At 40.8% G+C, this 12,360-nt stretch overlaps 1 long non-coding RNA gene across 1 annotated transcript in view; it reads left to right on the top strand.

Moving 5' to 3' along the window:
- LOC140504865 (uncharacterized) overlaps positions 1-12,360 on the top strand; it is a 35,851-nt gene continuing 23,491 nt past the window's right edge. Inside the window, exon 1 of the long non-coding RNA XR_011967256.1 lies at positions 1-118. This is a non-coding gene — a long non-coding RNA (uncharacterized lncRNA). The remainder of the gene's footprint in view (positions 119-12,360) is intronic.

The raw sequence follows: 12,360 nt of genomic DNA, 5'->3' as shown, positions 1-12,360 counted from the left end.
CTTCCTGAAGCCACCTGGAACGCTCTCGGCCGAGATACTGGCGTGCGTGGCCTGCTCGAGTTCCACGTGAGGACAGAGGCCGGCGGGGTTAAATGCCTTGCGCCAGATCCCGCCGCTAGTAAGTGTCCGAGGCCGGATTCCTTTAAGGAGAGCGTCCACGTTGTTTTGGCTTGGTCGTGGTCTTGAACTAGGAGCATTTTGAAATCATTTTTCAATGACCTTTTTCCACGTTCCGTTGTTTGTGATAGCAGTTCCCCTTCATGTTCTAATTTTTCGCTCTTTTTGTCCAAAATTGTTCTTTCTTTTTATTTTATTCTCTCACAGAATCGTTGGGTTCTGTCTGCCTCAGTCTGTTTTAAGGGATTTCACTATTTAAGTTAGATTTTCTGTGTCTGTTCAGCAGTATTTATTCTCTTCCGGTTTTTTCCTCTGAAAAGCTCTAATTTTATTTTCTATCATTTCTTTCCCTTCTAATTCGTCCCCTGGGGGTTTTGGTGGCCACTCGTTCTTTTCTGGGATGCTCTGTTTGGGTGGTTTTTTGGATTTCTGTTAATTTATATATTTCTTCACTGTAAGTTGGGCTGTTTACTCACATTTTAAGTCTCAGTTGCACGGCTGAGATGGTGTGCCAGGACCTGCTTCTGCTTCTTCCTTCACCCTTTGTGGAGTTGGCAGACCTTCCCCGTTCCCTATTTCTTTTTCCTGAATGCCCCCACTGGCACCGGATGGATGGCACGGATGGCACTAGGTCTTGTCTTGTGTCGTGATCCCTTGCTCTTTCCCTGTCCCTTCGTGATGCAGCCCAGACACTGGCCTTGGCTCCTCTCTGTCTTCTCTAAGGACAGTAAGTTGTGGGACTGGCACAGTGTAGAAGTTACATATTTAAGATGGTCCGGCCCCCAGTGGTCAGAAGGGGAAGACCCCCCTCCCTACAGTGTCCAGCAGGAAAGAAAATGCCTTGCAATCAGATTATTATGGCTACCTCTGGGGTCCCTCTCCAATTTTTCCTGCTCATAGCTTTTCTGTGGTTCCAGTAAAAAACTGGAGACTTAAGAGGGTGTCCATCAAAGAAGGAATGGCCGGGTAAGTTATGGTATATTAATTAATGTGATGGAATATTATTGTACCCTAAAAATGATGAAGGAGATGGTCTCAGAGAAATCTGGGAAGATTTGTATGAACCGATATGGAGTGAAGTGAGCACAAACAGGAGTAAAATTTATTCGATAACAATGTACAAAGACAGATATAAAGACAAAAAACTTTGAAAGACTTTAGAACTCTCACCAACTCAGTGACCCCCCACAGTTCCAGAGGACTCATGATGAAAGGTACTACCCACTTATAAGGGAGATGTGATAAAATCAGGAAACAGACTGGACACGTATTTTTTGGACAAGGCTAATAAGGAAATCTTTTTGTTTGACTTTGCATATTTGTTATGAGTTTTCTTATTCTTTTCCAATTTGGTAGAGGGAGGGAAGTGATAGTGAGAGGGAGATAAGGTGCATTTTTTTTAATTGAACAATTAAATAAAACACTCTTTTTTTTCCCTGCTGTTTGCTTTCCTTACTTCCTTTTGGCTTTGATGCCTAGGAAACTTTGTAGTAAGGAAACATGGAGAACTAACTTCAGATTTCTTAGTTGCTAATTCTGTTTTTCCAAGGCCTCACACAGCAGCTTCATTCTTACATCACTGAGAAAATTATGGCCTGGGTCCAAGATTTTTAGCCTCTCACTGCTACAAATAACAGGGAGGATATCCTGAAGATATCAGGGAAATGACAGCTGGACAGCCTGAAGGAGGACAACCAACCGAGAAATGACAATTTAATTTCTCTAGGAGCCATTCATTTCTTGATTTTTTGTGAGAAAGGGATCAAAGCCATAGCCCTTTTAGAAGCATTACACATAGAACCATGTATTAGGCCACATTTTGTGAAGGTGTTTTATTTAACCCAGTATATTTCTTGTAAGGGCTTTGTTGCTGTTTGCCCCAAAAGTGGAGGGAAGAAGTCAGGTAAGTAGGGAATAAGGATAAGATAGTGAATAAAAAAACAAAAGAAAGGAAAGTCACTAAGGCATTTTGAAAAATTAAATTTATTTATTTATTTTTAGTTTTCAACATTCAGTTTCACAAGATTTTAAGTTTTAAATTTGCTCCACTTCGTTCTCCTCCTCCCTCCCCATGACAATGTGCAATCTGATGTAGGTACTATATATACATTCATATTAAACATATTTTCTCATCAGTCATCAGAAATATATTGTAATATGTTGTAAAGAAGAATTAGGACCGATGGAATAAACGACAAGAAAGATGAAGCAAAAAAAAGGAGAGCAAAAAGTATGCTTTGATCTGCATTCCAAGTTGGTAGGCTTTTCTATGGATATGGATAGCATTTTCCATAATGAGCTTTTTGCAGTTGTCTTAGAACCTTGCATTGCTGAGAAGAGCTAAGTCTATCAAAGTCAGTCACCACATAATATGACTATAACTACGAACCACATTCTCCTGGTTCTGCTCACCTCACTCAGCATCAATTCATTTAAGTCCAGGTTTTTCTGAAGTCTGCCTGTTCTTCCTTTCTTATAGCACAAGAGTATACCATTACATTCCTATACCACAACTTGTTCAGCCATTATCCAGTTGATGGCCATTCCCTTAATTTCTAATTCTTGGACACCACAAAAAGAACTGCTATAAACATTTTTGTACATGTAGGTCCTTTTCCCATTTGTATGATCTTTGGGATACAGCCCTAAAAGTGGTATTGCTGGGTCAAAGGGTATGCACATTTTTCTAGCTCTTTGGGGATAATTCCAAATTTCCCTACAGAATTGTTGGATCTGTTCACAACTCCACCAACAATGCATTAGTGTTCCAATTTTCCCACATCTTTTCCAGCATTTATGACATTCTTGTTTCGTCATGTTAGCCAATCTGATGTAATATGGTATGTTATGATATCCATTTCTCTAGTCAATAGTGATTTAGAGTATTTTTCATGTGTCTATAGATAACTAATTTCTTCATCTGAAAACTGTTCATATTCTTTGACTTTTTTACTAATTGGGGAATGACTTGTATTTTTATAAGTTTGATTCAGGTCTCTATCCATTTGAAAAGTGAGGTGTTTATTAGAGACATTGGTTGTAAAAGTTTTCTGCTTCCCTCCTAATTTTGATTGCATTGGCTTTGTGCAAAAGCTTTTCAGTTTATTGTAATCAAAATTATCCATTTTGCATTTCATAATGTTCTCTATCTGTTGTTTGGTCATAAGTTCTTCCATTCTCCATAAATCTGACAGGTAAACTATTCCTTGCTCCCCCAGTTTGCTTATAGTGTCAGCCTTTATATGTAAATTGTGTGCCCATTTTGACTTTATTTTGGTATACGGTGTAAGATTTTGGTCTACGTCCAGTTTTTGCCATAATATTTTTCAGTTTCATAGCTGTTTTTGTCAAATAATGAGGTCTTATCCTAGTAGTTGAGGTCTTTGGGTTTATCAAACAGTGGATTATACTTTGAATATACTATATAGTATATAGTATATTCCATACATTGAATACTGTGTCTTATATACCTATATTTTATATATATGTACATATATACATACGAATGTATGTATATATGTGTATATGTGTATCTATATCTATATGTTCCACTGATCTGCCCCTCTATTTCTTAGCCAGTACCAAGTAGTTTTGATGACTGCTGCTTTATAATACAATTTGAGATCTGATAGGGCTAGGCCACCTTCCCTTCCATTTCTTATCACTATTTCCTTGACATTCTGGACCTTTGGATCTTCCAGATGAATTTTGTTATCGTTTCTTCTAGCTCTATAAAGTACTTTTTGGTAGTTTATTGATGTGGCACTGAAAAAAATAAATTAATGTTGGTAGAATTGTCATTTTTATTGTATTAGCTTGGCCTACCCATGAGCAACTGATTTTTTTTTTCAACTTATCTGACTTGATTGTGTGAAAAGTGTTTTGTAATTGTGTTAATATAGTTCCTTGGTTTGTTTTGGCAGTTAGATTCCCAAATATTTTATAATGTCTACAGTATCTTTACAAAGGCAGGATATTCACATCCCTCAACTTGATTATTTTTGATGGGGAGGGTTTGGGAAAACAGGGCAACTTCCTGCAGCATCTTTCTTATTGACCTCTTTCTAATATTAGCTTTAATGCAACCCAGAAGGAAAATATAATGAAAAGCTTTCTTAATGCTTAAGAATATTTAAAGTAATGTGGAAGTCATATATATCCTATTCCTTTTCATTACAATATTTTCCATATCATTTTATTCAAATTTAGAGACCACTTGACTCCACCTTCTCCTTAGATAATCCAACATCAACTTCTTTCCTTTACAATCCAACTCCTTGACAAAGGAATGTACAGTGATTCCTTTCACTTGCTCAATCTGGAAGTTATAGTTAAGCTAACATGCAGAAAAGCTGTATAATGAATTGAACTCATTTTCAGGGATCAGGGATCAAGGGATGGAGGAAGGGATGACAGTCTGGCCACTAGATAAAGAAGAAGACATTAGCTGGGTCATCCATAAATTATAGGCAAAGAAAAGTCAATAGCTACTGACCAGGTCCACATTGCCATTTCAGCCACCAAAGTGAGTTTGATATGAACTCTTTTCCTTTCAACTGCAACCTTGAAATAGAAATCATTGCTGTAGGAATAGGCAAATAACTTTGGGCACTTGTAAGAGGAGAATCCAAACTCAGTGCATCTCACTGGATATCCTCAAGGCCGGAAATGAATGACTCATGGGGCATTCACTTTGACCCACAGAAGTAACTAAGGATCTAATTTCCATGAAGTCTTCAAGTCACCCCCACCACTCCCACAATCCCTCCTGAAACTGCTGCTTTTCTGCAAACTTCTTTTTCCTGGCTCTCTTGTTACTGACCATTGCCTGGAATCCTCTGGTAATTCCCACAGTAATACCAGGAAACCCTTTCCAGCAGGTATTTTTTCAGTGCTTGTACAAACTGTGTATTGCTAAGGACTGTCCATTGACTCCTGCTCTTATTAATAGTTAGAGTCTCAAGCTTCATGGAACAAGGAGGGCCACCTTCAATACCAAGCAGCCCCCTCTATGACTAACTTAGAGACCTACTGGGCCCCTGTCAAGTTTCAACAGTGACTTGTCAAAAATCTTTGTCTCCATATCTGCCTTTCCACCAAGTCTGAAGAAGCCTGAAGTAGTTCCTCTTGCCTGGTGCTTTTATCACTTGGAGCTGTCACCTTTTCCAAATCATGGATTTTTAAGGCTTTTTCTTTTACCAAAAAAAAAATTCATTTACCAAAAAGACTAAAGGTAATTTTCTGCCACCAAATACAACTGAGCTGCAGCCTTCCTGTGGTCACTCTCCACCCTCTCCCACCTTGACTGATTGATAGTTGTTACAATAATGATCAACCTTTCATAGGGGTTGGAGGAATTTTCTAATATCAGGTCATTAAATAGTTGGAGAGATTTCTCTATGTTAGTTCACCAGTCTATAGTGAAATAGTTACATTTCCTATTTTTCAAGGGATTGAGGAAAACTACTTTCAAGGCTTGTGTTTGTTGAATGATCCATACTTGATCTAATGCTCATTATGCCTGGAACATAGTAGACACTTAAATGATATTTATTGACTTGACTTAATGGAACAAGAGTGATTGGTGTTAATGGTGTTTTTACATACCAGTGGAAGTGGGATAGAGTGGGAAATATGGAGAAACCCTGCCTGGAGGCTCAAATTGTAGTAGCCAGATTTGCAGCAATGGGATCGTTTGATAAAAAGCTCCCTTCATTGAAGAGAAGACTTGAACCTTTGTCTAAGCACTTCACTCATAGTAAATAATTAGGAGACTGCTTTGATTAATTGACTAAGGAAGTAGCCCCTCTTCATTGTGAGGAGCGAGCACCTTGATATACTCAAAAAGCGTCTCAGAGTACAAGATAAGTAAATATGGTGCTGAGCAGGGCATGTAACTAACCCCTGAGAAGTGATCCGGGTTTGGGGGTGGGGTGGGATGGAGTGGGGAGAGAGATTGGAGCTTAGACAGGAATAGTGAATTTGTAACCTGTAAAGGAAGACGACTTAGCAGGGACATAACTCAGAACCCTGCTTTTGGGGTGTTAGGAATTTTAGGAGGTGATACTTGATCCAATGTGTAATGGACAAGATGGCCTCTGAAGTGCCTTCCACCTTTTGGATTGTGTGACATAGGCCTGCAAGCTGGTAAGCCAGTATAGTCATGTATTTCCCAGGAAAGTGGTGAGCCAGCTGGTCTTGCTAAGTGAAAATATGTGGGTAGCCTGAGTGCTTCATTACTAAACATCCCTCCAACCAAAATGTTTTAAAATAGGTATTAACACTCATAACCACTCATTAACACTCTGTGCCAATTCAATTGACTTGCGTGTTAAGGTGACATTAGGAATGGAGGGAAGATGTGTCAGGTGGGAAAAAAAAATATCGTGTGATTTTATGAACTCAATTTGGATGACTGTTCCAACGCCAGTTGGATTAAGCCTGTCACACTCAGAGGTTTGGCCTAAAAAGAAATATACAGAGTTAGGTTGTATATATGCTGCTTGTCCTCTTCAATGTAGAGACGTGTTCATATGGGAGCCAGAAAATCTGAACTCTACGAAAGGCTGTTTAAAGAGGACTTTTATACCCTCCGAGCAAGCCCTGGCCCCTTCCATCCTAACTCAGGATGCAAGTATCAGCCAAAATTTTAGTCTCCATATGTGTTAACCATAAACATAGAAATGACATAGCAGGAATGCCATAATCTGATAGGGTACATAAAGCAGTAAAATAAGAGAGGTACTATCATGTCCATTGAAATTATAGTTCCCAGAAGATGCCTAGGGTGTTTTGTTTTCTTCTGCCATAAACAAAGATGTAATAAAATAGCATACCGTAACGTAACATAACATAACATAACATGTGTCCATAAGAGAAATGCCCTTTAACAAGGGAGAGTCATAAAACAATAAGGGAGATGTCTGGTGGCTGGTGCTTGTCAGAAGATTATTCCCAGTCAGCTAGATCCAACAGGAGAGTTTTGGGTTTACTTAGAGCATGAAATGTATGTCAGTTATGACAATCAGAGTAACTTTTCTGTTGGGTTAGTCCAGGCTTTGGTCTTGAGTGTTGGGGGCTGGGAGCTCAAATGATCCTCAAGCCACATATTTAATTTGGAACATATGCTTCGGAGGGAGACAGAAAATTATTCTGTGTCTTATTCCCCTTGGATGCCTGTAGATCAGAAGCCCTGGCTGACTTCATTTCCAACTTGCAGGCTGTAGCCTTTTTGAGGTGGAGAGCACTTGAAAGTTCCCTCTTACTTGAGGGAAGATTGAACCAAGCATTCCCTAGCAGCCCAATATAATGACAGTTCAGCCTGCCTTTATGCTGAGCACACCTGTTGGGATATGTGCTGTCTTTTTTTTTTCTTTTCATCTTTATATGTTTCTAACTTTGTGTAAATTATTGATACTAATTCTGATTAGTACAGGACCCGGTTTAAATCCCTGGGATGCTCCATTAAAGACTTTTTCTAAGTTAGCATCAACCCATCAGTGTCTCCTTCTGGAGCCTGACTGTTCAAAAAATTCCAATTAGGAATAGGTAGGTACTGTCTGATGTTCATCTTTTGTCTTGTTCAGAAAAATAGCGTGTGGTACTTTGTGGAAATATTTTGTAAAAAATGTAGGTAAATCATGTCTCCTGCATTCCCTTCATCTACCTAGCATTTATCCTTGTGATTTATTGTTGTGAATATTATGAGGAGGTAAGGCTTTGTTTGACACTGATACATTTTTCTGATGCATTGTGGACATACCTATTATACCATATGGAAAACAAGGGGCTGTTGGAGTCAGGAGGGCACTTCTTAGGTTTCTGTGACTTTGGACTCAATTACACATTCCTGATCCATCTCTTAATTCAGTGCTTGCCAAGGAGCAGATACTTAAAGAATGGTGGTTGATTATACTTAATGGAAGAAGAGTGCTTAGGACTCTGAGAGTGGTGGTGAGCACTTGTAGATACACAGCAATGGAAATGGGACAGAAAAATAAAAATAAAACAGGCTCAGGTTATGAGAGCCAGATTCAGGGTTGGTCTTACAAGAAAGCAGAGGTGATTTAGGGTAGCCCAGTGGTGATAGAGTGCTGCTCTAGGCATCAGGAACACCTGAGTTAGAATCCAGCTTCAGACATTTATTCCTTTTTGTTTTCTGTTTGTCCCTCTAGCAGTTGGTTCGTGGTGCCATGATTACCTACATGGCCCATGTGACTTCCCTATTGCAGGGACTGGGGAGATTGAGAAAGCTCTGACTCCCTCCCAGTAGATGGTAGTTGTCCAGTTCAGTAATTTAAAAAAAATGTGAAACTTGGGCCTGGGTTGGCTTCCTCAGACATTGAGATCCTTTAATGAGTCTGACTGTGGGCTCATTTGGTTAAAAGATCTCTTCGCTGCAGGGAAGGCTTGAGACTCATTTTGTCTCAGTACTTTCATTGTTATTATTTAGTCATTTTTTAGTGATATTCAGCTTACTTCCAGAGACATGATCTTAAGGCTGGAGCCTGACCATAAGCACTCCATCAGAATGATTTTCCATTTCCTTCTCCAGCACATTTTACATTTGAGGAAACTGAGGCAAATAAAGTTAAGTGACTTCCCCAGGGTCACACAGCTAATAAATGTCTAAGGCCAGATTTAAACTTAGGAAGATGAGTCTTCACAACTCCAGGCCCAGCACTCTATCCACTGTACCACCTAACTGCCCTGTACTTTATACTTAATAATACCTACACTTACTAAGTACTGTCAGGATCTCCTCCCAAGACAACCACTATCTGTTTACTATTAGGAGACACCCTGTTTTCCAGAACTAAGGCCCAGGAAGCAAGCTGGGCCCTTAGCTTGGCACAGCAGTAATTCTTTGCACTCACACTGTGAATGAACTCTGGTGTGACAAAATCCCAGAACTGGTTCACACCAGCCTCAGGTGGGCCTTGATTTGGTAAAAGCACCTGCAGGAACCATATTCTGTTTCTGAAACCTTGCTGTGAGTCAGACTTGCCTCATTTTTACTGTTACCTTCTTGATAATTATATCAAAGTTCAGCCTCACTGAAGTAGGTCTCCTCAGTAGCAGTGTCTAGTTTCCCTCCTCCAATGGAATAAAGAAAAGTTTTTGCTTATAAACCACTGTTAGCTCTTTGGTTTAATTTTATTTTTCAGAGTTAACAGGATTGGTGTATTTATTTTTAGAGTTTGACAGTACTTTGCGTTTAGTACATAATTAGAAGATTGCTATGATGACTTCATCAAAGGAGTAAGCTCCCTTATCACTGTTTCTTAGGAGTTGTGACAGCAAGCAAATTGGGATGTTTGTTTCCTTTTTTGGAGTTGTTTCCCAGGGTTGGGCTAAATGGTGAGCATCTGAGGGTTCAGTCTCCTTTGAGCCCTGATGGGTTACAGCTGTCCCGAGTCATGTAGTTTTGTGCCTGCTGCCTCCAAGCCAGTCAGGAGCCTAGTCTTTATTATATATACGGGAAGGTTGGTGATGAGGGTCAAGAAAGGTGCAGGAATCCCTAGACATCCTTGTCAACCTAGTCTGGAAAGAATTTACTGGACTCAAGCAATCTTAAGTAGGCCAAAAAGTTTATTATTACACTTTTCAGCAGGCAAGAGTTCTTAGGGAACTTGAAATTTAAGAGTTATAGATAAAGTTTATATAGATTATTCTATAGTAAGATGTGTGCCAAATATGCTAACTAGGTGTTTTGGGGTGAGATTAGGGAGTGCTTAAGGAGTGGTCAGTTCTTAAAGGCATGCACTTTTGGTATCTACTGGAAGATATTTTACCCAAAATTCATTGGGAAATAGCCCAAGGTGGGCTACATGGAAGTGTGGTTCTAGTCTTGAAACTTCAGTAAGCCAACCAAGGGTCAGGGCTGACCAGGAAAAATCAGGCTTCTCTAGTCAATGTCTTGTTAGACAAGATTAATGTAAGGGAGTATAGGTATGTTCAAATCTAGGATACATATGATTGGTTAGTGAGTAGTAAATGTCGCTGTGAGCCAGTGCACAGCTAGTTTAGTCAGTATGCAGCTGGTTCTAAGCGATAAATTCTATAGGTACAGCTGGCTACTATGGCAGGAAGGGAGATAACAGTTCCTGCTGAGGCAGGCTGCCCTTGAGCTGGAGGGAGACTGCCTGAGATAGTGTTTTGAGGTTAGAGAGAAATGTGATTTTAGAATTGGGGTTCAAGCACATACACCCAAGCACCCCATCGTTCCCCCCTTAAAGAGATGGGACCCAAAATCTTTAGGGACAAGGGACGGCTTCAGAAACTGCTTCATGCTGAAAGTGGATGTAGAGCTGTCCCTGCCTCACAGGGTCCCCCATTCAAGGGGTGGAGTCCATAGCATCCGGAACTTTGCTGATGCCAGGTCCAGGGGGTGATGGATCAACAAAGGTTGGTAGCCAGCCATGGCAGTCATCTGCAAGTGGAGAGCACTGAGCCTAGAAGAAACAAATCTGGCAAGGAGATTAAGCAGACAAGGGCCAAAAAGAAGTAAGGGTAAAGGCTTTTCTAAATTAGGCTACGCTAGTGCTGGGGAAGAGATCAATTTGGATTTCATAGTTTTAAAAGCCATAGCCTGGTCCACTCTCCACTCTAAAGGAAGTGTATCGGGACCTTGAGTAGAATCATAAAGGGGCTTAGTTATAAGCCCAAAGTTGGGGATCCAGAGCCTGCAAAAGCAAAAGCCAGCCATGCCCAGAAAGGTATGGAGCTGTTTCTTAGTGGCTGGGACAGGAATGGACAATATTGCCCATTTCCTCTCTGGTGTTAGGGATCAAGAGGTGGAGGTTAATTCGTGACCCAAATATTTAACACTCTGAGAAGTTATTTGAACTTTAACCAGAGAAACCCAATAGCCTCAAGTACCTAAGAAATTAAGGGTCTCTGCCACAGCACTCAGAGATTCCTCCCAAGTGGGGCTACAAATAGGAATATCCTCCACATACTGAATTAAACTACTGTTAGGCAACTCCAGATCCCTTAAATCTTTTCCCAAAGCCTGACCAAATAAGTGGGGGCTATACTGAAAGCCTTGTGGCAACACTGTCCATGTTAATTGATATGGATTCAATTTCCCAGGGGGTGTATATTCAAATGCAAATATAAATTGGGAGTCCTTACAGGAGAAAGCATCTTTGAGATCTAGGGTAGAGAACCATTTGATGTCCCCCGAGATTTCAGTAAGTATGGTGTATGGATTAGGAACTATGGAGTGAATAGGATTGACTGCCCTACGGTCCTGAACCATATGGAACTCCCCATTTGACTTTTTTATAGGAAGAATAGGGGTGTTGCAGGGAGACTGGCAAAAAAACAAGAAACCCATGCTTTAAAAATTTCTCAGTCAGAGGCTGTAATCCCTTCAGGGCATCAGGTTTAATTGGGTATTGGCGCCGGTGAGGGTATACACTAGAGTACTTTAAGTGGACAACTGCTGGGGTGGCATGAGTAGCATGCCCAGGAATCCCCTGGTCCCAGACAATAGGCTCAATCTCTTCCCATACCTCTAAGGGAGCACAGGTGAGAGGGAGAGGATAGGCTTGACTAAGGAGAATTGGCGGCCCAATTTCACCATCAGATCCCTCCCCATTAAAGGGGCAGGACAGGAGAAGATAATAAGGAAGGAGTGGTTAAATAACAGATCCCCAAATTGGCAGGGTAAGTGATATGTCTCTCGACAAATCAATGTCTTTCTTTCAGTGCCCATCACCCTACTGTTAGAAAGATGGTTGGGGCCAAGATTATTCAATAATACAGAGTAAGTTGCTCCTGTATCCACAAGAAGATTAATAGATTTACCAGCAATATTGATTTTCACCCAGGGCTTGGCCAATGAGATGGAGAAGGTGAGAGCTAAGCTGGACCCTGGGCCCTCCTCCACTGCCCATCAAGTTTGCAGGTTGGGCATGGTCCTGGAGGCTTCCTCCTGTTAGGAGTCCTAGATGGGCACTCGGGACCAGTGGCAATTCTTTTGGCATCAGAGGCAGAACACCCTCTCATATGAGGTGTCAGGAGCACTGCTGGGCTTGTGGGTTATGATAGCAGCTAAAAGCTGAGCCTGGAGTTGGGCCTGTTCTTGATTCCTAGCCCTAGCTGTACGGTCCTTTTCCTCTGCCAAAGTCAAGTCTCTGTTATTAAAGACTCCAAAAGCTGTCTCTAATAGTTGGTTCTGAGGTGTTTGGGGTCCCATGGCCAATATCCTAAGTTTACACCGAATGGCTGGGCCAG

This window comes from Notamacropus eugenii, chromosome 5, assembly GCF_028372415.1.
Source record: "Notamacropus eugenii isolate mMacEug1 chromosome 5, mMacEug1.pri_v2, whole genome shotgun sequence".
NCBI lineage: Eukaryota > Metazoa > Chordata > Mammalia > Diprotodontia > Macropodidae > Notamacropus > Notamacropus eugenii.
Note: the sequence above shows the minus strand (reverse complement) of the source record. Positions and strands in the feature narration are given on the sequence as shown.